We start from the raw sequence: 26,126 nt of genomic DNA on the forward strand, positions 1-26,126 counted from the left end.
ATTTTCTCCAAAACTCACATTGATGCAGTAACTGAAATAAATCTGAATAATTTTCAACCATAATTACGATTGCAATCAAATTTTAAGGTTCATTTTTATTAACCACAGGCATGTTGATGTATTTATGACCTTGAAAACTTTCTCATCTGTACTCCAGTGCTGCAGTACTTTCACCATGTTGAAAAGTGCCTACTTCTATTATGACTTCTATTCACATGCATGGTTCTGCAGGCTATCTGCAACTCTGTCTTCCCGTCTGTGTGCCAGAAAGCCTGCTTTAAAAGCATTAATGCCAACTAAAGGGCTGAAGGGAGTAATTCAGTTTCTTACTACTGTTAAAGGAAAAGTCTGGTCAGCAAGGATTGATCAATGGATCATTATTTATACCTAAAACGAATACATTCATGGTGATTTTATTGAATTTAGTGTTAATCAGTAAAAAAAAAAATAACAAAACCTCGATCTGTCTGGGACCGGCCATTTTTACCCAAATATAGTAACACCTCACTGCTGATATCTTCCGGCAGTGATGTCACGTTGCGGTAAGTCTAGCGCCATTCTCCCCGCTTTAATACTCAACGTCTGCAATCAACAACATCTATTTTACATTTCGAGAGGACTTCTCCATTGAAATTCACGAGAGCTATAGTTAAAGTGACGATGTCCACATGCAGTTGGATGTTGTAATAAATCGGGTAAAAGTGAAAAAAAAAAATGTGTTCACCTTTTCGATTCATGATCTACCACAGGTTCGTCGTTGGATTGCCAACTTGAAGAGGGAGGATTTGCCATCGAATTTCTGGCCAGAGAAGAAACCCGCCATATGCAGCCAATATTTTGAAGAAGAATGATTTCAATATAATTTGGATAATAGCGCGTTGTGGCAAACACCAGATACAGCACTGGGACTTGATCAACAGTCAATACCACACCATGAAGTCACAAACCGGTAGGTGTTAGTAGTGTTCTTTGACAAACATGGATGTCTCCAGTAAACACATTGAAATCAAAACGACTCTTAATTAAACACACATAATTTATTGAACAGTATGTAATAATTCCAGATTCAAAGTACTTTCAGAAGTTTGAATTATGAATATGACCAGACTTTTCCTTTACAGGTAATGTGACCCAAATCACATGCCTCTGCAATATGACAAATGTATTTTGTTAGATTCTGCTAATGAAATTAATAGCTCAGAACCAGAAACAATTTAAGAATAAAAATAAGTTGATGTATATTGAAACAGATCAAATTTACAGAGAGATAATAATAAGTTTGGTTTTTCAAATCTACCTTTACATCCTAATATAAATTTTTTTATAAAATTAGTCAGGCATGATCTATCAAAGGTTAAAGTGACCCAGAAACTGGATATTTCTTTTACTCAGCTGTTTTCATCCACCTTACTGACTCACTCACAACAACAACGCCAACGTTATTTCAAAATAGCTTAATATGCAAGATTAGATGTTAGGTTTTGTTGTCTTATATCAAAGTTAGATTCCACTAAAAAAGATAAATCAGGAAGAAAAAGAATAAAGACAAAGAATGATCACATTCTGCAAGCAAGGACAATCAGAAATACGCATTATGCCCTCCAGTCTGCCTGGGAAAGCTTGACTACAGCATTATGTAAATGAAGAATCATCCGGATATTTAAACGAGCGCAAGATATCATAATGACTAATAGATCAACAACAATCTCTTCAAGAAAGCTAACCCCCAGTTATGACTTTACACAACAGCTCCTCTTTATACTGTAAGGAGTGATTTATATGTAGAACCCTGCATGGCACCCAAATCCTCCTAAATCTCTATAATGACAGAAAAATATCTATAACTAAAGCTCATGAAAAGGTGTTGGGATAAAAGTAATTTTTCTTATACAGCAGAAAAAAGGAGAGCTTATGTAAAACTGTCAAACCAGAAGAGATTACACCTTAAAGGGAAACAGCAGCCCCGCTGTGATAATTGCTAAACTCAGCAAATGAAGGCAGTTAGGTAATAAACGGCAACAGAAAGTCTGACTTGGCTCACCTGCCAGGTTATAGCTTCCCTGTTTCCTCTGATCTTCTAAAGCCTGAAGTCTCAGCACTCCTGCTGGTTCATGTGAAGCCGCAGAACATCTTCTGGCTGCAGTCAGTTTTCCTACAAAATAAAAAAAAAAAAGCCACAGAAACATGGCAGAAATTGGATTAATGTCACCAAAAGATTCGAGTGCATCCTCCGACATCCGATATGATTGCAAGGCTAGATAACAAAAATTGAGATTCAGCCTAAAAAGACATTCAAACATTCCTACAGCTTGCTTTTCTGGTTGATGAAGGTGAATGATCTGAATAGCTCAGAACTCTGTACCGAGTGTACAACTTTCATCTGGAGGTAAGCAGGTTAGAGTGGGCTAATTTTTAGCTTGATCGGCCCTGAAGGTTAAAACTAACAATAGTTTTGCTTTCAATTATGCAAAAAACATCCAATTTAGAGCCAACTGGTAGAGTTTAGCATGAACCATACCATCATTTTATATTGGTTTAAAATCAAGAGAGACTAGAACTGCTTACAATGGTCAGTCTGCATCTAATGACTGATTCTACAAAAAGCAATAATGAGCTGATGCATCAAACTGATTTAAAATTAGCACCTAATTATAAAGTTAAGAAAGCAGAGGGTGATCAGTAAGGACTTTTAACCACAATAATCATCAGATATTTAAGATAGAGTATATAACCATAATAATCACAAAGCTTTGAATACCAACAAAGAGAATTGACCCACATCTTCCTCACATCATCTAGACATAAAATAATGATTTCTTAGTGGTCACTGCTTTCCAAAAGGAACCGAGCTGTGAACGTGACAGAGCACAAAACAAACACAGCTCCTTTCTGGTGGACGCTAACGATCAGATCAGAAAGACAGAGAACCAGGATGAATGAATAATGCTGACTGAATAACACACAAATACCAACACTGTCACGTCCCACTTCCCATTTAAAGCAGTGACTTGACAGAAATTAGACAGGAGCCACTCCCCTCCCTTAAATTAATCTCTGCTGTAATGTTTCACCCTCTTACCCGGCAGTCGGCTCAGGCAAGAAAACAAGCTAAATAAGGAATTGTTATTGTAGAGTTCAGCATGCGGTTTTAAACTATTAGAGTTAAGGGCCTGGGGAGGAAAAGCTGTTTACACTCCCAGCAAGTACACATGCTAAAATTATTTCCTTTTTAGCATATAATCCAACACAAACATTAGTTTCTAGTGGTCAGTAGGTGGAGGAGAGCATAGGGGGTGGGTGTGGGAAAACAAGCTAGTTTTTTAAACCCACTTGCAGCTTTGTAGGTTTCCATGCTATTTGCAGTTTTTTGTTAATTTTTATTTGTGGAAATCTGTATCGGTATTCTCTACTGTATGTTTTAATAGAATGGGTTCGTTTATACAGTTATCCAATTAAATAAAAGTGTAAATGGATATAATTTAGAGTATCTGTTGCACAGTGTCGTCCAGTCCCTGATTGGTTATCGCAGTAAAGTTCAGGTTTATAAATACTGGGTTAGGGTTTTAAATACTGATTTGCGTTATCGACTTTTCGCTTCGTTCTTAATGCACGTTGCTCGAAATGCATCTTTCGCATTGTTGACCGCTACTTTCCTGTTGATAGGGTTAACATGTCAGTCATTTGCTCCACTCACACCCAGCAGCCAACCACAGGCTATTAGCTTCTAAAAACAGCTTATTAAGTCTGTTTTCTCTGTGTTCCATGTTGCTTTGCTCTAACTAACCTGCATAGATGCATGCCAGCAGAGACCTTAGAGACCAGGGAGATTATAGTGATGTAATCCGATTGCTAATGCTAACATAAAGGCCACTGCAGGCCCCGCTGGGGGATTATCTCGCCTTTTGTCCATCCTATTTAGAATTTATTAGTACGTAGCTGTAGGAAAGCCAAACCAAATTTTTGTTGAACATAAAAGGTTATGTTGCACATTTACTTAGCATTGATTAGGGGTCAACAATGATTTAATATTATTATGTCACAATTTTTTTATCTTAACTGTAAAATGTTTAAATATATATTTTTTTCAATTTTGGTAAACGTCTGCTCTAAGTGGTTTGCTCTGTTAGCTAAAGTTGTGTTTTAGAGTCTCTATACCCCAGTTAACGATTAATCAATCATTAAATTAGTTGATAATTATTTCAATAATCGATTAATCACGATTAATCAGATGAATTGTTTCTAGTCACAATATAATTTAATTTTAATAAGGATCGTATTAATTTTCCAATATTTAAATACACATTACAATCTATAATTACATTATTAGTCATAGGATGAGGTTCCGGTCGCATTAAATATTATGTTTTTTTTAAAGGAGTAAATTCTAAAATGTTAGTTTGAAGGATTTTTATAAACATGACAAAAATAATGAAGTTTACACAGGAGTCTTCTGTGGACATTCTTGGCAGTTTTTCCTGATGCTTCTACTTTGTTTATATTGATATAGAAACTGTATTGCATCAAATAAAAGTAATTATGACCTTCAGGTTAAATCATAGTTGAAAACTGTCCAGTAAGAATGATTTAAAGCACGACTGTGTGGATTTAAAAGCTGTTAGCAGGTTGATTTTATAAAAATAAATCTTTAAAGATTTAAATACAAGTCTAAAAGAAAAAAGAATACATTTGCATAGGTCTAAGTGAGCGAAAAGTTTAAAAAGAATAATAAAATTTTATTTTTAACATTGTTTTTATTCCTTTATTTATAAAATAACAACAATTTTTACTTTCTAGATTTTTGAGGTTCTATATATCTATTCATTAGTCTTCATTGCTGTTCATCTTTTTTTCTTTTTCTTTTTGTTGTTTTTCCATTTCAAACTGAATAGAAGAAATAAGACGTCAAAGTAAACAAGGTGGAAAATGATCCATAGATACACGATAATCCTCACATTCCTGAAGCTTAGGCCAGACACTTCCCACATAATTTGATACCAATGGAGACAACAAAGTTAAAATGCTTTTAGGTTAAAGTGAAGTAATAGGTCTAAAGTGCCCCTGAGTATGAAGTTAAAACACAGATCTTGGCCAAGTCTCCCCTGGGCTTTCATTTACTCTTGGTTTTAGACATGGCCACTTCCTTCCTCCAGCTCTAATTACCATAGCACCACAGTTTGTTTTTTGTTGTTTTTTTTAAAGACACAGGCGGCCGAACATTTCCATGTGTTTTTTTGTGAATTTAGCAAGGCAATCAGCATAAACACAGAGATGAATACAAATGGCCGTGATGCCAGTGTTTTATTGCACCCTAACAGCACCAGCATCTCCTCTAACCTCTCCTTTAGCTGCAGGACTTTCAGATACACAGTCTGCTATTACAATGATATGGTATACCTCCCTTTAGAAATGATCAGGACTGAACCGACATGGCAACGGAATGTAGTTGGACCATAATAATTTACACGCTGTGCATGTGTGACAGTTGTTTGATCTTTAACTTAAAGAACTGCTGAGATCCTCCTGGGAAGAAAACAGGCAGAGCTCAACAGAACCTGGATCAAAGACTTTGTATCAAACTAACCCTGAAACCGTATATGATATTAAAGGATTTGGATTGAAACAGCAAGTATCGGGTATTCACTCCTTACTAGACAGGAGCCACAATCCAAGAAATAGTCATTTAAAGACAAGCTGTGTGCTGTTCTAATGCTTAGGACAGACGTTTAGTTAATAGGACCAGAATAAAACCAGAAAATACAAGTCATGCTTTTTTCCTGCACTTTATTTTTTTTAACATTCTTATCCAAACCAAAACAAATATATAATCAAGTTCCAATTACTTCAAAAGATTGCAGGAATCTTTTATTCTTCCCCATGAAAAGATTGGGAACCACCAAATGAAAAAAGAAAGAAATTTTCCGTTTTCAATTAGATTATTACAAGAACATTAACCAGTTTCCTAAAATATTTTACTTTCCAGTTTAAATGCTGATCTGCTTGTCCCACTGAGGCTTGCATCTTAAATTGCATCCCTTCCAAATGGGATAGAAAGCCACAGAAGGAGCAGCCAGCTGACTCACAGAGATTTCAAGCTAGATTTTGTTCCCTACACAATAAACATCAGCATGATAATCACATGAGGCTAAAAACTCATGATTCAAACTCAAAAAGACAACTAGAGTTCAAACCTAGCTCAAGGTTTTAAATTTGGGGCAACATTTGGGAAAGACGGCCCATACTACCTCCATTCCTAGCCAATCCAAACATAAGCCAGTGACTATTTATCCACAGATGATTTCACAAGTCAGAAATCTTGTAAACAAGGTAGAGTTTGGCATGTGATTGAACAGCTACAATCACCGTGAAGGTATGAACATTAAACTTCAAATGCCGGGGAGTTAGGTTGAGTAATGCATTAACCATGAGGTCATCACAACGCAGCTGAAGGCGGATCGGAAAACGTTTCACATCTGATCACAGAGATAAGGCATTGCTCACGTTCAGATGGCATCAGCCTCTATATTTAAAAATGATTCAGGTCGAGGAGTGTGACGCCTCCTGGATGCAAACGTCCGAGTTAAACCCTTTTATAGCCACGCTTATACAACATGGGGTTCCTTTTACTTCCCTGAGATTTTGCCACAGACTTTCCAACTTTCTTTCAGTCCACTCAGTAGGCCTACAGTTTAAATCTCAGGGTGGGCAGCTGGCTTTACATGCAACGCATTTGTGGACAAAGGGGAAACTCCAAATTGTCGTGGTGAGGGCAGCCACCCATGACAGCTCTCAGTGGGATGCTGGTTGTTTATGATCAGCACTAATTGCTGGTCTGCAGACTCACTAAGCTTCAGAAACTCCAGTCCACATAAAAGTAACCCAGAACTGCAAGAGTTTATTCAACCAAACATAGAGAGGGTGACGGATAAAAACCAACGTCTCTTTGTTTATGCTGAGCATTCCTTTGCAGCACCCAGTTTAAAGTAGCTTACTGCCTAGCAGAGAAACACTTAAGTTTGGCGGCTATCATGTAAGATCTTCACTTTTTGTCCAGCCATACACCATGACAAAGTACACTAACTTATGAAGCAAAGGAAAGGGATAGATGGCTAAAAAAACAAAAAAAAAAAAAAAATGATTTTCCCAAACCCATAGTCCATCTATTGCATTTCCATTCATCTCCCTCCAAGAGTCAATACTCTGATGAGCCCCATTTCACTATAATTATAGAGAAAAGCCTCTGAAGTAGGTGTGTACCAACTCTGCACATCAAAAGACCGATTCTTTTTTTAAAGTTTTTGTCTCAGTAGCTCAGGTTCTGCCAGAATGGATGAAAATTTTTTGTCTTACCAAAACTGGACTTTGACTGGATCATTCTAACAAACCAGGAAAGAGCAACATTAGGCCTAAAACAACACTGTCCTGCAGTTATTGAAAATAAATCCAACATGCAGAAACACCTACACACACAAAATGGCATACATTTTAACGAAGGCCATGTTTTTGATGCCTTCCAGAAAGAAGCTAAAGTTACGACCAGCATGGAAGCCAGCTCTGGTGGTAAGTAGCTAGTTTTATATCACTGGCTGTGCTTAATGTGGTTCCTAGTAAATCATATGCAATTTCTGGAAATAAACCAATGTCCTACCTCTCTTTGGGTAATTAAGGGAATGTGCCTTACTTGTTATTCCAGCCCTTCATTGCTAGCATGCTTAATTAGAACTACTGGTAGCTGGAAATACTGGAATTCTTACATGATTCTAGCTATTGCAATGGATGTAAGGAAACATGCTACGAAGTTGCTTGGCAGTTCAGGGAGCAAGAGAAAGGTGACGCTCATTTATTTAAATCAGGGGAGATGAGTTTATTTCCCGAAATTGTACAGTAATGCTTTTTCATTAAACGGATGCCTTCTCCATTAGATTTGGAAGACTGTGACGAGACGGGTAGCCTGGCTGGCTCAGAGGCTGGCAGCTCCCGTTCACTGCCTTATGTTTTCTCCGAGGCAGGCAGAAATAGAAAGTCCCAGGTTTCCAAGAATTGATGAGAGAATCGATAAGGGAATCAGAATCGTATAAAATCTTATCAATTCCCAACCCTAGTCCCTGATCAAACACCTGAACAAATAAACGGTTAATGGCCATTGACATTCCGTGGTCATTATTCAGTCTTGTTTCAGGTGTGTTGATGCACAGTTGGATGGAAAAGCTGCACGACCGTGATCGTCAGCGACGGACATTACCTACCCTGATCTAAATAATGATATGGTAGCTCTAGTTGTATGTCTGTTAAAAATGATGGGGCTTCTCAGCTGCTGTTAGAGAAAATCTTCCACCCAATCTAATGTTGCTACCACCATGTTTAACCTTGGACATGGTGTGTTAGTTTTCCACCATGCAGTTCTTTGCATCGAAGCCTGAAGGACCGCCACGAGTCTCATTTGACCTTCATAGTGCTGTAGTTCACTAATGCTGACAACACATTACACACAAACTGGCTCTATGTACTCGTTTAGGTGATTTCTGGGGGCTGTTGTTTGCACTGGACATGTAGTAGAGAAAAATCAGAGAAAAAAGGGACAGATTCAAACTGCACAGCAATTTTTTTCTGTACGCATTATTTCCCTTCCTCTTCACAAATACAACATGTCAGTTTTTCTATCATTCATCAATTTTCTGTCACACTAAATCCCAGTTGGTGTCACAAGGGGTGCTGGTGCCCATCTCCAGCTGTCTATGGGCGAGTGGCGGGGTCCACCCTGGACAGGTCACCAGTCTATCGCAAGGTGGTTTTCTATCATATAAAAACCAAAATATGAAGAAGCTGTTCAACATTTGCAAAGAGCTACAGGTAACATTTTCCATTTATGTTGATATGAATCCCCTGCACGATTTATTTTTTCTTATTTTGTTTTTATTTTTCATACTGTATGGTCTAATTATTTCAGTGTTGCTTATGTTGGCCCTATATTTAAAAGAACAAAAACATGACGGACCTGCTTAGTTGAAGCCCTCTCTGCTCTCATTACAACGTGTGACCTCTTTTCCAGCACGCCTCTGCAGAGCCAAATTCTGGCTTGTGCAAAAACAGTAAATTAGCATGTGCTGCTCATCTTGCTGAGTTATTATTGGCAGCTACAGTGCTGTTTGCACAGAGAGGACTTTTTTATTTAACAGAGAGGGAATATGAACGCTGTGAAAAGCTGAAAGAAGCAGTGATCATATTTTCTGGGTGATACTGACTCCGGTTTTCTGTGATCTCCACCCGTCTGATCTGGCGATTCTGATTTTGAGATTCAGATTTTCTTTCTAAGGATTATTGCAGACAAAAATGATCAGCTGCAGATTCTCTGACAGAGGTAGTGGTTAGGTAGGGAGTTCCAATACCTCCTTTTGATTAAGGGGCCAAGAAAAGTTGGACTAGAACATTTACAACAATCTGTTGATTATTTTATCAAAGGTGGTCTTTTTTAATGCTTGTATTCCACAAAAGGGAAGGTTTTTTTTGTGAGGTCTACATAAGCTTCCGCTGAAAGAGTAAATGCAGGTGCACCACCTAAAACCAGAGATATAAGCCAGCAAAAGGCAGAAATCAGCATGCCCTAATAAATATGTGCATGACTTCATTCTGTATTTAAACTGCACCTCCTCATCAGATCAAATGTTAAAGCTGGAGAAACAAACTCGGGAATCCATAAGTGAACATCCCTTTTTCACTTTAATCTTCCGAAGAGCCCAGTTGTGAACTCACAAAGAACATGAGCTGCATAACAGAGCTTGTTTACCAGCTTTTAGCCAGTTGGGTGTTGGAGCGCAGCCCCTGTTGCTGTCACTCACCAGTTCTGTGAATCAGACCCCCAGGCTCCTCCTTCTTCTTTCTTTTGGGGCCCAAACCTCATGGCTGGACGCCAGTATCTGGGCAGGGCAGCCACAGGCTATCACAATCAACCCCACATCAGAAACAGCCAGCTCACAGCGACAACCATTAAACCAGATCTTCTCATCCAAATAAGGATATGCATTTTTTCAATCAGTTATGCTCTCTTTCTCACCATTCTCAGACAGATACGTCACACTCCCCTTGCAAACATTTAGCCATGATCCCCCCCCAAACACACCCCTACTAGCATGAAACACTGATGCAGTTTCAGTATGTACCACTCCGGTTTTCATACCACCATGATTACAGCACATAAGTCAAAAATGTACCAACAAAACCAAAGGAGGTGAGGGAGGGGGATGGGTGGGGGTGACAGAGCCAGGACGTACTCTGCTGTTGCTAACGAGATCCCGGTGTGGCTGAGGTGTGCGTGCGCGTAGTGTGACAGAGTGAAAGGATGGACTCTGCGTTGGGTAACTGGAGATGTGCTCTCACTCAGCTGGCTCTGTGGAAAACGGGGTGAGTGTGCAAATTTAATATGAGCGGCATCCACGTGATTTATTTCTGGAAAATGGATTTGCTGTGTCAGAGGAGGTCAGGCAGTGGATGTTTATTTACAAGTGTTGAGGTGGCGGGCGCTACGAGGCGTTTACCACACGAACGTTGTGTGATGACCTCAACCCCTTGAATCAAAGGGTGACAAATGAGTCGGTCGGGTGGGAAGTTCAGCTCGAATGCATTCGGAGTTGGGTAGTCCAAACCAAGTTCTTCGGAAGCAGTTGCAAAAGAATGAAAGTAAAACCTCTTGAATGGAAACTTGTATAATGATGAGCTGGTTACAAGAATTTTCCAAACATCCATGTTCTGTTTTGTGTAAAACAATACCAGTATAATAGCTGTAGAAACATTTTCAATCTGTACCAATCCCTAAAAAAAAAAAAAATAAAGCAAATTTCCCTCTAGGTTCATGGGAGCAATTCAAATAAACCTTTAAAATGTATATATAGTTAATAGACTTAAAATAAATATCCCTAAACTTTTTGTTGTCAGGAAAAAATGATTTAATGTAGATAAACTTGTAATTCCTTTATATCTGATTTATAATTATGACCTCATTATATCCTTTTTTGTTTTAGAAGTGTCAACGTGGACCAGGGAAATCCTGATCGGTTCTTTTGAACAACACAATATTTTGGAGACCCTTAATATGAGACGGCAGTACGAGACAGTAGCTTCATCAGTGTCAGAGAGATTTCAGTCAAGCATTAAAAAAAAACTTATTTTAAGACACTGACTGAGTTGGAGAATTTGGTAGATTTTGGCTGAAAAAGCCCTAAACATAACTCAGCAGGACAGCCTAGATTTGGCATTAGAAAATACTCCAAGACTTTTAATCACTCCCAACTTTCTAACATAAAATCAATTCTCTTAGTCTGCCAGTACAACAGTCTTTCCATGCTGAGGTAAAAATATTACAAATTGTTTGACAGTTTGAGTAAAAGGAAAAAATATATAAAAGACAAAGTCAGGAACTTGAAAACATTTAAAGCTGTCATGTTGTTCTGATTTGGCTCTGATGCCTATAAGGCGACTTTTATTCCTTGCAAGGGATTTTTTCTAATCTCATATGAGGTCTGCTTCATAATAAGACAAGATAATAACACGAAACATTTAACAGATCCGTTTTCAAATACTCTAATTTCATAAATATGCGGTGCCTTTATCTTCTTGATCCGTTCACAGTAAAAGACAACCTGCACAGGTTTATTTAACTTCCTTGACCAACTGCACTCAGTTAGAGGCCGGTGTTCCAAAGCTTAGAGGAGAGCAGCCATATGATTAGTCTCCAAATGTTACAAGGTTAGAAGCAAAAAACATTGTTCGTGAAACAAGACAATACCTTTTTTTAGGTTTTGTCTGTGCAGAATTAACAGGAACAGTGCCAACATGGGATATTACCAAGAGGCTGGTTCCACAAAGCGAGCTTAACCAGAATAACTACTAACCAATCCAATTTAACCAACCCACAACAACGGCAATCAGGATCAGCGGTAACATAAAGCCGGTTATCAACTCGCTAACTCAATCCAGCTTTTTGAATTTCATGAATCTGTGAACTCCAATGTATAAAGCAGCAGGTTCAGGGTAGCAGCCCAATGACAATTAGGACAGAAGGGAGAGCGGCATATTTCTCTTGTAAGGAACGAAAACTCATTTTACAGAAATACGAAGAGGAAAAAAGTTTCAATGGAAAAAAAATTAAACACAGTGGAGGAAACAACGATACTGGAAAGGGTGTGGAGAAGGATTGCTGACTGCGTTTGTTAAAAATCAGTACCATTTAACACAGTACTGCATGTTAATCGCATTCCCCTCGGGAGGGAAGAGGACTTTGGAGCAGATAAAAATAAAACACAAAAACATAATTTCATCTGGTTAGTTGGACTTTTCCATTCAATAATATTGGGCTACAATAAAGCTGGAAGCTGATGCAACCATTGCATCTTATTAAGACAAGAAGTGACCAGTCTGAGTTTAAACGTCCTGATTTCTGAGCTGAATTCATTCATCAGTCTGTATTTTTCCCCGAGGTGCTCAGCATCCTACATGAAGCTGCTGGTTGCATAATATCACATAGCCTTACCTACAGCATAAATATGCCAGATCCTGGAACCGTATAAACCTGTGTCTCATATAAGCAACCGTCATCATGATTCAAAGGATCTTCTCATAATTTGTGCTCTGAGTTTTATTTTTTTAAACGGCTTCATATATCAATTATACAAAAAAAAGTGAATGCCTACAGTGTATGAGGACATTATACAGGAGAAAACAAATACAGAATATTAAAAGGATGGTATGTCAAAAAGGAAGCAAAGGAAAAAAAAAATTATAAGTTAAAAACTATTTAATTTCCAAAAAGTATTTAGTTTTAAATGCTTTTTGGTTTTCAGGTTATTTTATTGTGACACTGTTTTATTTAGGTTGTTTTTCTTTTTGAATTCATTACTAAAAGGGTACATAATTATTTCCAGTTTGCCTGCTGTGTGGAGCGTTTCTAGGATTCAGATCAATCCTGAAAGTTAGCCTGCCTCCAAGCAGGTTACCTGATCAGAGTACGTTACCATGGTAACTACTTAACTAAGAATGAACCCAGCTTTGTGGTACCGGAAAGTCAGGGTTAAAGCTGAAGTTGTCTCGCTTACCCAGTCATCCTGCTTCATGGTGCAGCCCTCTGATTTAAAGAAGCGTAGACTTGTTATTAATAGATGTTACAACAGACTGCTGAGGATGGATTCTGTAAATACCTGGTTTTAAGGATTCAGACCCAAACTACTGAAAAAGTAAATGATAAACATCTGTCCAGATGTTTTTCTTAAAAAAAAAAAAGATTAACATTGCAAATAATGTTTAAACAATAATTCAGCAACCAGCTCCCCTGATGTATTTCATGGCATAGATTCTGTTTTACAGACAGTGCACTCATTTATTTAAACTGTAATGCTCCATAAAAACACCTCAGACTTGCCTCAACCAGTGAAAGTTATCTTATCAGATTTTCCAAACTTTTTTTTTTTCTAAAGAAGAGAGAAGCTACATCCATCTTCCCAGTTGCATAACCTTTGAGAATAACATCTGAATTGATTTGTGAAATAACCTAGGACTCTCACTGCTTGTGTCCATCAGCTCCCAGATTGAATCACAAGCAATACAGAACGGTACCACTTTGCCTGCAGGCACTGTGTTGCCAGTGAAATTGCAAACCAGATTTATCTGCAGATTTGAATCTCTCGAAACACTGTTAACTCTTTTTTTGGAGCCTACATCCTCTGCAGCCCTTAGAAATAAACTGTGCAGCTCTGGGACCAACTAGGATGGCAAAATTCCTTTCATTTCCCCTATGCTGTAAAGACAGATCCCTCTCCTACCATTTTCATCAACCAACAAGAGATTTTTGGAACAATCTATTACGTTTTTTGACGACATGACCGTGACACAAGCGTCTCATTTAAAATGTACAGATCTCACAGTGGAACAACATTCTGACCCTATTGCTTTCCTATTGGATGGTGCCTAGAAATCACAGAAAATCCTCACATTTATTCCTAATATCTAAATGTCCCATAGTTTTTTCTATACACACTGAAAGCAAAAGCTGATCTTCACTAACACAAGTCACATCAATCAACAACTAAGTCGACATTAATGAGGCATAATAGAGACTTTTACAAGCTGGGAAACAGGTGAGAGGTCTGGAAGACGTCAACAATAAAACAGAATTACATCACTACTGGCTGGAGTTCAGGGTTTGCTTTATGATCCCTACAGGAAAACAAATAATGGCAGAGAGTGTATATCCCAAGTGGCTTACATCATTAAAAACCAGATCGTTATCAATAAACCACACGGCACAGCAGCGTGAATCTATGAGGTAAAACTGAACCGCTTATTCTAGAAATGTACTGTAGGAGACATGTAGACAGACCATAGGACTGGGGGGAAAGACAAAGACAGAGGAGGAGTGGAATGCAGGAAAAAAAAAACTGGGCTGGAACAATTAATTAGATTTATTGCTATAAATCGATTTTTGAAATTGTCATCAACTAATTTAGTAATTGATTGATCTTTAAATGGGGTATAGATACTCTAAAACATGCAGTAGCAATAATATCAAAATTAAAAGAAAAACATCTGCATTTGAAATAAAAAATAAAATAAAAAAAATCTGCTCTGTCCAAATCTCCTAATGTGGAAAAGATTTAGTCCCCTCTCATCCAAATTCTGTAAAAAAAAAAAAAATCTTCTTAAGGAAATGTTGCCATTAGTTATTGATTAATCATTAGCAAAATGATTGTTAGTAGCAGGGCTAGTTAAAGAGGTCATATCAATCAGGAGGTGCATAAAAAATAAATAAATAAAAACATGATTTAAGTTTAAGCCTCGCTTCATCCAGGCTGATGGAAGTAATGTAGTCAGCATCGTCATCAAAGACCCAAGGCTGGATCCTTTGGCCAATTAAACAGAGACGAAACACCACAGAATATATTAGAGTTTAATTGTTCTTATCTAAACTAAGTCTACGTGTTTAGAGGCAGCTTTCAGAGTTTGGGGGCAGTTTGTTTCTAATTTTGCCTTTATTGTAAATCTCTGACCTGTAAATCCTAACTTCATTAGATTTAGTTTGTTCTTTATAAAATATATTATAGAACAAAATAAAAAAAAAAAAAAAACCTTTTCATACATTTTTGTCATGAGCGGTGAATCATTTATAGTAGAAGCCAGTATCAGGCACCTTACTGTAATGTTTGGCCTTCCAATTATCTACTTAAAGCCTCCCTCTGTCTCTTTGTTTCGGTTTGAGTGACTTGGGAGACATACTTGGACAAGTGGAAAGACAATAGTTTTATCCTCACATCTCTGTGCTGTTTCTCCTTTTGTTTTTTTTGAGAGAAAAAAATGCTTCCTGCTGTTATTACAAGCTGGTAGACCTTATGAAACATTCACTGCCCAGATGAAATTCTATTTTCAAGTTTGTGAAGGCAAAAACAACTTCCATGATCCAGGAGACCATCAGATTGGTGCCTCTCTAATTATGTTTACTGTCAGCAAACTGCTGATGATCCTTCAGATTCTTTGCCAAAAAAGCAAACCAGTCACAGACTAACTTTATGGTTAATAGAGCAAAAAAAGCATCACCAGTTCATTTAATAAATGGAAAACGCTGGACTAATACTCTGGGTACTATACATATATGCAATATATTAAAAAAAAAACATTACTGCTGCATGAAAGCAAGCTTCAGAATCCAGTAATAATCTCCTATCTTCCATATACATCACATTTACCACATCATGCTGCTCCTGTATGTTTTAATAATTCACAAATAATGGTGTAATCTTAATAAACTATTATAAAATTTTGGGAATTTATGAAAGAAAAAAAACTTGCTTGATCTCAAGATTGAATAATAAATTATTTTTATGGTTCAAATAAAAGAAATAGGCCAAATGGGATTATCTTTCTATACCAGGACTATTTTTTCATTAATTAAATGATTGTTCTATATTTCTAATCCACCAAAGCTAAATATGTTAGCCACAAGTTCATACTGTAACATTTCCAAGGTCAGGTTCTAGTTAACAGCTTATCAGAAGCACCAGAGCCGTTAGGCTCCCAAATAATCACTGTTTACACAGTCAACATTCCTTTGAAAGGTCAACTACAGCTATTGTTCAAAGGGAATAAATGGCAAGAGAAGATATCTAGAGATTGATCAACAGCATTAATTAAGACCTAGATTAAGGGAAATTATGTTCCGACTAAGAACTGATGTGTTTGTTGCTGATTCAAACCTACAGCCTCATAGATGGAGATACAAAGCTCTTTAAATCAAACAGTTCCAGCTTTGGGTGGTAGAAAGATACTCACAGCTTCTGCACAGACGGATCAGAGGCGCATCAGCTCAGTATTAAGATGCTGCACCGGCAGCCGTTCATCTCACACCTCCATCCCTAATTGGCTCTCTGACTTATCAGCAGCAGATGAACTTTCACCCTAATTCTGCAGACAGGTTTAAAATGTGACATGAATGTGCTCCTAGTTTGAAAGTATTGTGTTTATCTGATCAACATGAACCAGCAGGTCATGCTGGGCCATGTATCTACATGTAATAAGCTCCTCTGTTAACTAAAACATCCATGTCTGCAGGGAATAACACTTTAAATGAGTCTGCAGGACTTTGAGGTGTGGAGCTTGAGGTCCTCTAGACCACTGAAAGGACATAACAATTTAATACATGCAGCTGGACTGCTTAAAAACTATTTGGCTTAATACACGACAAAAACCTTCCAACACAATTTAAATCAACAGCAATATTCCAAAACACAGCTCTGCCTTGATTGCAACCAGGCTTCCAGCCCAAACTGCACTGTATCAGGCTCTGACCTTCAGAAACACCTCCAATGTTTTTGTTTCGTGCAAAGAAACAGAAACATGTTCATGTCCGCCTCTGGCCTTAGATTGCAGACTTGAAATCTTCTGGTGATGTCAATAAGCAGCAGCACATTATGAAAATGTACAGCTGCTTGTGCTCAATTGTAACAAGTGAGTAATGTTCAGATTTGACCACCCTGCAGTGAATATTCAGATTCAAAACAGCTCTTTTATAATGCTTTATCAGACCTTGAAAGATTCTCCCAAACGTTTTTTGTTTTTTTCCCCTGCCTTAAATTTAACTCTACAATCTAACATTGAAAATATAACATTTGAAATAGAAAAACTAACCCAGCTGCAACAACCTGGATCCCTTTAACTAATGGAGTGGCGGCCTAGTGGTTAGGGCATTGCGATTGCAATCCAGAGGTTCTGAGTTTGGGTCCCACTCACACAGACTGCCACTCTGGGTTCCTGAACAAGACGCTTAACCCCACACTGCTCCCTGGGCGCCGCACAATGGCAGCCTACTGCTCCCAAGCTGTGTACTTGTGACACTGTAATGACAATAAAAGCTGGAAAAAACATAAATAAATAATGCTTAATGACTAAACATCCGTCTTCTTCTGTGGGAGTTATTCAACATCCCAAATCTCATCTCATATTTGCTACCTTGAACAGTGAGGTCTTCGCCTGCGCTTCCTCCTTTTTATGAGACCCTAAAGGTCAGATTTAGTTCTTTGTAGGTCATTGCTAAGCTTTTAAAATCCTCTTATTAATCAAATATTGTTTGAACTTCTCCTTCAAATTAAAGTTGAGCTTTTATTTGGAAGAGTTCATGGCTTTAAACACCGAAAAAATTTTATCTGAAGAAAAATTTGCCAATCTACTTTACAAAGGGTGTAGTGTTCTTTTGTTAATGAGTTTTTATTGTATTGCTTTCTCCTCTAACAGAAACAAATAAAAAGATTATTTTAATTCCCTGAAGTATTTATGATTTAAATCGGATTTTACCCACAAGGTAAGCTTTAAATTTATACATTTAAATAAATACAGCCTAATTGTTACTTATATAAATAAAGGTTCTTCCTTCCCCTTAAGGAATTACTGAGACTTTATTAAAGACCTTTCTTTTAAAATACATTCCTTTGGGATCCATAAAAAAAAATTTAATTATGTGGTATTTTTCTAATACAAATACAAAAAAACTAAACTACACTGATGTGGTTTGTCGTACTGCAGTGCTAAACTATAGAGGTGTCAAAAACAAAAGGAAACCAATTGATTTTCATTTTAATTACTGCACCCGAGCTGTTCAGTTTGCGTTCAGGGTGAGATAACACGGATGTCGGATTGAAATGTTTCTCATCTTAAGGAGAACATGTTTGGGAAGCAGCTCAGAGAGAAATCAGACTCGTGCTCTCAGGCTCAGAAATCTAATATCAGCTGCGTTTCAGACTTTTTATTCTTTAAAAAAAAGAATAAAAGCAGAAAAAAAATCAGCTGAAGACGACAAATTGCTACCGCTAACTTAACGTAAGCAGATAATGTGTCGAAGAATGACGATTTCAAACTTGATCTTATTGAAGTATTTTTGAAAAGAGACGACTGATTAAATCTACAGACATGAAACAAAAACCTCTTTTAAACACAAAATATGAAACTGATCCAACACTTCTGTATGTTTAGAGAGAAACACATTTATTTTGAAAGAAAACGCTTTTGTCAAATCACAACAAAGACACAAGAACAGGCTACTTCTGCTGAAATGTCTGACATTAAAACCACTTCAGGCTCCTGCTTCAGACAGATGTCATGAAGCGCAGGACATCAATTTGTACAAAGGAATGAACCTTTTTTAATTATACTGAAATGAAGAAAATAACAAACCAAATTGAAAACTACATTAATTCTCTGCAAAAAATTATCAAAAAAATAATAAAGTATATTTAGTCCTTATTTGAAATAGCAAAAACCAATGGCCAATTCTTACCTGCATAATTCTAAAAATAAAAAACAAAATCATTTCAAGAAAAATTTACTTCAGTTTTTTTCATAAAACATTTAAAAAAATGTTTCCACAATAAACAAAAAAAAAAAACAGCTTACCGGTAGTTACAATAGGAAATTCAGACAGACCTTGAGAAATGATTTAAGAAGGTAAATAATAGCGATGAGAGAGAATTCCCTGCTTTCATGTCCGTTTTTTGTTGATAAATAATGCAGTTTGTTCTCGCTATGCAGCTCGTTAGCTCATGATGCAGTAATTGCTGAACAGATGAGAATGTTTTGTACGTTTTAGCAAAGCCTCTTTCATCTAACAGAAACTTTATTTCTAACAAACTGATTCAAGCTGGTTTGTTTGGTCTGAACTAAAAATGAAACCATGAACCAAAATTAACCAAAACCAAACATGTATAAGCACTTAATTCCAGTTAGACTCATGGTAGATTGTTTTAATTTTTTATGTTTTAGAGGTGTTAAAATTTTTATTATTTTTTTTTGCTTAAAACTGTAAAAATAAAAAAAATAAAACCTGCTACAAAAGGTCTTAGTAAATTTAATGTAATGTAAATTCCTTTATTTTTCCACACTGGGGAAATTCATTCTCTGCATTTAACCCATTCCATCGGGGAGCACTGGGCTGCCATTGTGTGGCGCCCGGGGAGCGGTGTGGGGTTAAGGCTTTTGCTCAGGGAACCAGAGTGCAGTTTGTGGGGATGAACAGAGTACTTGCAACCTTCCCAGAGCACAAGCGCACTGCTTTAACCACTAGCCAACACTACCCAAAGTTGAGTATTGAGGGTTTACTCCTGTCAGACTTTGTGTTTAACGGTCAAAAACAGAGCGACTAAAAAAAAAACATAACTGCTCTGTTTACAACATCCAGATCAGCACAAAACACAACCTTCCTGTTGCTCACCACAAGAATGAAAGGTATGTCCCCGACTCAGAGATGTAGGAAACCATCCCACAAACATCTGTCCGACTCCGCTCTCTGGACGACCATCCGGTGGACCGTCACCAGGACGCAAACCCACTGGGACCTCTCTCTGAGGGAGTGCTGACAGAACGCCAGAAGCGGCTCTATCTGTCATCGTGAAAGTGAGTAAAAACAAGAACAGAAAACTGGAATCCCAGTGGAATGAAGAAGAGAAGAGCTCATTTATCAGGAGCACAGAGGGTGCTCTGCTGGAGCCCATGCTCGGGGCAAAGATCCACTTAAACCTTCAAGTGACCTGAACTTGTGATGCTAAAAACCAATGAACATTTTGCTTTAAGCAAAGCGCTTAACAGGCAAGCCCAGAAACTTCAGAGAAAAGGAGAGCTTGCCTCTCTTTATCTAATCAAACATTAAATAACTAAATGACTTGGTTGTTGTGCCATTTAGTAAAGTTATGCAAACGAACCATCCAGAAACTGAAATCAATCAATTCTCTCTTTATCAGCGATTGACTGATCCATATAAAAAGATTTTTTTATTACCTCAAATAAAACTATTTAACACTGTATAAGCAAACAATAAACACTTCATTTTTGTGATTTTCATTGGAAATTTTAGTTTATAGGAAAACTATGGAGCTATTTTATAAAAGAAGCTACGGCAAGAAAAAATAAATAAATAAACAGTCTGAAAAGTCCGTCTGCCACTATGAGGACGGCAGCTACTGACCACCAGATAAGTTAACTCTGCTTCTAGGAGGGGTGAACAGGGCTGCTGAGAGCCCAGTGCCCTGGCTGGTCATTTAGGTTTTTATTTTACCATCAATAACTTATCAGATCACGATATGACAATCGCAGAAAACTGCAACATTAAGTTAAGTGTCTGACAATTGCATAATTGCCCATCAATAATAGATTTGGGCCATTTGCTGGAGTCTAATTGTTTTGACCTGCTTCCTCTGATGTTCGTCTTTAGCTGCTGAGATGTTGAAGCTGAAGAGTTTGTAACATAAACAGGAAGAAAGGAAACTGGTAATAACAAAAGCAGTTTTCAGCAAAAGTATCAGCATTAGATATGTGGAAACATACATTCAGCTCCAATGGTAACTATTAAAATCAGCAATTGCAGATTTCTGGCTGACCACCAAAAAAAAAATAAAAAACATCTGAAAATTATTTAATAAGAAATAAAACATTTGAACAGAAATACCCGTGACACGATATAAACTTGATTGGATCTAAAAATGAGGTAGTCTCCTATATAAATAAAAAGTTTACAGCATTAACAGCAGCTGCTTTTCAGACCTTTAAGGCATCTTAGGTATCAGACAGTCACACCGCCTAAAATTAAGAAAACTGGACCCAAATTTCAGCTCTAAGAATAATAAAGTTTTCTTGAAAGATTACATAACCCATTGGTTAATAACAAATGGGTGAGCTTTAATTCCTACCTGTTTTTGTTGACAGTTATTTCCTGTTTGAATGATATCCATTGATCAAGCCTTTTCTAACATTTTATTCAACAGAGCTATAAAATATTCATAATTTATGCTGATATCGCAGATAGTACATTGAGTAAAAAATGTAATTACCATATTAAAACTTTGTCAGCAGGTCAGACAAAGATAATCAGTATCAGCCAGAAACAAAATTTGAATAAAAGCCAAATTGGTGCATATGCAACATTATTGCTCCTGCTTCTATTAAATCAGTGTGACTTCAAAACTAAGGTAAGAACTATGGCTGAAACAATTAATCGGATTAATCGTGATTAATCAATTATTGAAACAATCATCAACTAATTTAGTACTCGAATAATCATTAACTGGAGTATAGAGACTGTAAAATATGCCTTTAGCTGACAGAGCAACCCACTTAGAGCAGTAATTATGTCAAAATTGAAAAAAAAAGTAAACATTTAGCATTTAAGATAAAAAAAAAAAAACTTTTTAGTCCATAAACATGCTCTATCCAGAACTCCTAAAATGGAAAAGTTTTAGTTTCACCTGGTTTGATTTTGCAAAAAAAAAAAATATATAAAAAATCTGTAAGAAACCTTTGGCTATCTGATTATTAATCGATTAATCTGAGAAATAACCGACGGATTAATCGATTTGCTAAATAATCCTTAATTGCAGCCCTAGCTCAGATAAATCAATAATAAACACTTGGTCACAATGTTCCTGAGTGGGAGACACTATCATATTTTACTGATCACCAATAACTACTCCAGGTCAGCTAATTTACAAACCCTCTGAAGGTAACCCAAAGGGGCTTGGCAAGATGAAACAAACAAAAAAAATGAAAAATAGGAGCATTTCTCAACACATAAAAAAATAAATCTAACGATAATGCCTTACAGTGACGGACTGCTGCACCCTAAATGAACCAGGGAGCGTTATCACAGATCCTTCCTCCCAGCAGCTGTTAGACTCTATAACAGGGGTGTCAAACTGGTTCCAGAAAGGGCCGTGTGGCTGCAGGTTTTCTTTCCAACCAAGCAATAGCACACCAGACTCCCTCATCTCATCAAGTCATCATGTTAAGATTAGACTCACTTGATGAGATGAATGGAGTCTGGTGTGCTATTGCTTGGTTGGAAAGAAAACCTGCAGCCACACGGCCCTTTCTGGAACCAGTTTGACCCCTGCTCTATAACCACCACTATTCCCAACAACCTCAGTAAGTTTTTACATTTATGCTGATTTTTGGCAGTTTCTACCTTAGTCAGTTAAATAACATGCTGCTGTCATTTCGCTCTCATCTCAGACATTGCTGCCATTTTCAAATATCCATTACTGTAAAACTGTCCACAGCTGTATATTGCTTATTTATTCTCCAGGTGCACATTAGTTATATTGTTAAAACAATTTACAGTACAGTATTGCATTTTTATTTGTTTACCTTTTAACTCTTCACTATTCTGCTACTCTAATACACTCTTCTAAGGTCCACATTTGTGTGACAATGTTTTCTATTATATTTTTAGATGCTGTAAACACCAGATTTTCCCCATTGTGGGACAATAAATGAATTTTCTATTGCATTATCTATTCTAAAATCAGAATGACAACAATAAAAGCTTGAAAATGATCATCCAGTTTATCAGCAGCATTTTGCAGCTAACCTCTCTCCCATCTAACCAGGTACCACTCCCCATTAAAGACCCCTGCTGGGGCTAAACTAACCCCAGCCTCGCTCAGCCCTGTTAGTAAACACCCACCAGTTGGAGTTCGGTGCTAGCTTACCTGCTGTACCCGAACCGAACCTCTCGGTATGTCTCTACAAACTTATGACAGCAGCAGCTAACGTTGTAGCGGTACCAGTTTGAAATGGGATGGTAAAAACTTCAGTCCTGACATCCATGAAGGAGGGAAAACAACAAAAAAAGAAACACTCTGACAGCAGCAGCTAACGGTTAAATAAAATCTCCCAAAGACCCCCTCAGCTGTATAAAGTAGAACTTGGGAACACTGGCGACACTTTGTGGCTGAGACACTTTGCGACGAGAAAGAAAACAGAAACCCCGGGCTAACTTTTCCTTACCCCCGCAGAGAGTCTCCTCGTCGACACCGCTCCCACTTCTGGGAAATAATAACTCCAGCTCCAGAAGAGCCTTTTTTTTTGGCTTAAACTGGACTGACTCGAAAAGTAACAGAGAAAAAGAGCAGAGACTGAGTTGCTGACCTGCTGTTAGAGCCTTTCGGACACCGCTGCTCTGCTCTGCGTGGCTCCTCCAACAGCCGCTGCAGTTTTTTTTTTCCCTCAACGAGTTTATGCGGGAGCGCGCGCGACGGAGAGATTGGGCTGGCCAGGGGAGGCGGGCACGCGCAGTCCTGAGGCGACTGTAAAGTGGGAAGACGAACACGTTCACAACCTTACGAAGATGTGCTTTACTTTTGATTAAGCTGCGCTTTTAACAGCAGCGGCATATAGGCTGCATACCACACAGACACGTTACCATATGATAGGACCTTCACCCAGGGCGCCATATATATGGGTTACCATAAGATAGGACCTTCACCCAGGGCGTCATATATAGGTGTTACCATAAGTTAGGGCATTCACCCAGGGCGTCATATATAGGTGTTACCATAAGATAGGGCATTCACCCAGGGCGTCATATATAGGTGTTACCATAAGATAGGGCATTCACCCAGGGCGCCATTTATATGGGTTACCATATGATTGGGCATTCACCCAGGGCGCCATATATATATGGGTTACTGGGCGTCATATATAGGGGTTACCATATGATAGGGCCTTCACCCAGGGCACCATTTATATGGGTTACCATATGATAGGGCCTTCACCCAGGGCGCCATATATATGGGATACCATAAGATACTATAAAATACCATAAATAGTGAAAAAGAATATATATATATATATATATATATATATATATATATATATATATATATATATATATATATATGCCTTTCTTTTTAACATGATTATTTTTACAGGGTGTTAATACAGATGGGTATCTGTATACATAATTATTGCACTGGATATTAAATATAAAGAAACAAGTTATTGTGCAGGGTATTAACTGCACATTATACATATAATGTATAAACATCATGGTGAAATGTATATGTTTGTTACCTTGCAGCAATAAGATCCACATGTTTCTGCATGGAGTTTATATGTTCTCCCAGTGCATGCATTGCTTCACTTCAGGTTGTCAGATTGCTTGTTTAGTAGGTAATTCCATATTGCCCTTCGGTGTGCATTGCCGTATTTGTTTTCCTGTTATAGACTGATCCATCCAGGGTGTTTCCTGTGTTTCTTGCTCACAGACTGCAGGAGATGAGCACCAGCCTCCTGCGATCCTGGCGGATAAGTTGCAAAAGATGGACGGAAACTGAATGCCAAAATTTGATGAAAAATAGCTGTTTTTCTCTAAACCATTTAGTTTTTTTGTTATTTGAAATAAACAGGAAATCTACCAAAAAGGTTTAACTATTATTTTTCAACATAATCCTAATTTTTAACATAGGTGAAATCTTATTAACTGTTCTTATAAATAAAAGAAGAAGTTTTGGACCTGAAATCAAACCCATCGCATAAGGTAATAAACAAGGCCAGTTTAAGACAGAGTTTGCTTATCTCGAGATAGATTAATTTTAATTTGATATTTGTGGTACAAGTACCTATTACTGTATATTTCCGTAGATTCATTTAAATTGTTTGTGGTATTTACACAACACCCTCAAACATTTCCTAGAGTTACATTTGTCAACAGAAAGTTACAGAGGCCCACTTCAAAGTAAAACTTTATGTAATGCTGTCTAATTTATTCAAACTGCTGTTTGTTTGGAGGGGAAAACACTGAATCAGCAGGGAGTAAACATATGCACAGAGTACAAAGCCACAGCGAGAGTGTGTCTGTAATGCTTATTAGAGAGCGTTGAGTGCAGCTTTACTGACATAATGTATCTGTAAGGGATAATGACCACTGGAAAAAGGAAATCACTTCCTTCAGCTGCCCTGAGGTTCTGCAGAACATGCTGTGATCAGAATTAATTAGAAACACACAAAAAAGTCTCACAACTCTTGAAGTAGATTTTTTTTTTTGGAACCCAGCTTCTTTTAAGTCTTATAAATAGATAAAAAAGTTATTCTTTGATGTGAAAGACTTCAAAATGTGACATGAGAAAGAAGTTTGTATTAAAAGTTGTATCTTTTACTGACGAAGGTTCTGGTTTGTGATCGGTATTTTAAAGCTGCGCTCCAAGAAAGCCTTCTGTGACAGAAAGAGATGAGGATGAGGAGGAGCTGAAGCAGAAAATGACACGTGGGGAATGAGTCGAGTTTTTCTGTTAACATTCCAGGCATTGTTTCCCCCTCCTTGCTGCCAAGCAGCGAGGCCAAGGACTTTCCAGCGGTGGGGGAGTGATTAGATGAGCAAAACGAAGGATGACTATCATTTTCCCTTTTTTTAGTTTAGTTCATCTTCAGCCGAAACATAAAGTAATAGATGGGTGTGTTTGTATTTAGCTCCATGCTAAAGATTGATATGTATTGCAGGATTTTTTTTGTTCTTTTTTCAAATCTGGAAAGCTTGTCTGTCATTGGTAATCACCCACGATGTGGAGGAGCTGCAGATATCAATACCTTAGGTGGTGGTGGTGGGTGGGGGGTGCTGCTGTTTAAGAACATCTATTAATCCTAATCCCCTTAAACTTTGGTTTTTTATTGTTATTAGAAATAAAAAGCATATTTTAAGAAGAAAAGACTGAACAACACCATTTGCAGTTTGCTGTTAGCATATTTCAGTAACCCCCCCTCCAAACGAAAGATCTAAACGATGAGAACAATATAAGTTAGATATAAAGCAAATAAAAAACAAACAAAAAAGAAATGTC

At 37.5% G+C, this 26,126-nt stretch overlaps 1 protein-coding gene and 1 long non-coding RNA gene across 5 annotated transcripts in view; one reads left to right on the top strand and one right to left on the bottom strand.

The window, feature by feature from the left end:
• peak1 (pseudopodium enriched atypical kinase 1) overlaps positions 1–23,516 on the bottom strand; it is a 104,263-nt gene extending 80,747 nt beyond the window's left edge. For 2 of the 4 annotated variants that reach the window (XM_015388777.1, XM_015388772.1), the window contains exons 1-2: positions 23,299–23,490; positions 2,042–2,152 (exon numbers count right to left, since the gene is read on the bottom strand). The gene's annotated coding sequence lies outside the window, so the exon portion shown is untranslated. Of the gene's footprint in view, positions 1–2,041; positions 2,153–23,000; positions 23,187–23,298 lie in introns of those variants that run through there. The other 2 variants (XM_015388774.1, XM_015388775.1) reach the window with 2 other exon arrangements.
• Positions 10,258–24,665, top strand: LOC107093604. Its single transcript, XR_001481624.1, has 3 exons — positions 10,258–10,395; positions 19,700–19,914; positions 24,558–24,665. It is a non-coding gene; the product is annotated as an uncharacterized LOC107093604 (long non-coding RNA).
• The last annotated feature ends 1,461 nt before the right edge of the window (positions 24,666–26,126 follow it).

Source organism: Cyprinodon variegatus, unplaced genomic scaffold, assembly GCF_000732505.1.
Source record: "Cyprinodon variegatus isolate N-32 unplaced genomic scaffold, C_variegatus-1.0 Scaffold434, whole genome shotgun sequence".
Lineage (NCBI taxonomy): Eukaryota > Metazoa > Chordata > Actinopteri > Cyprinodontiformes > Cyprinodontidae > Cyprinodon > Cyprinodon variegatus.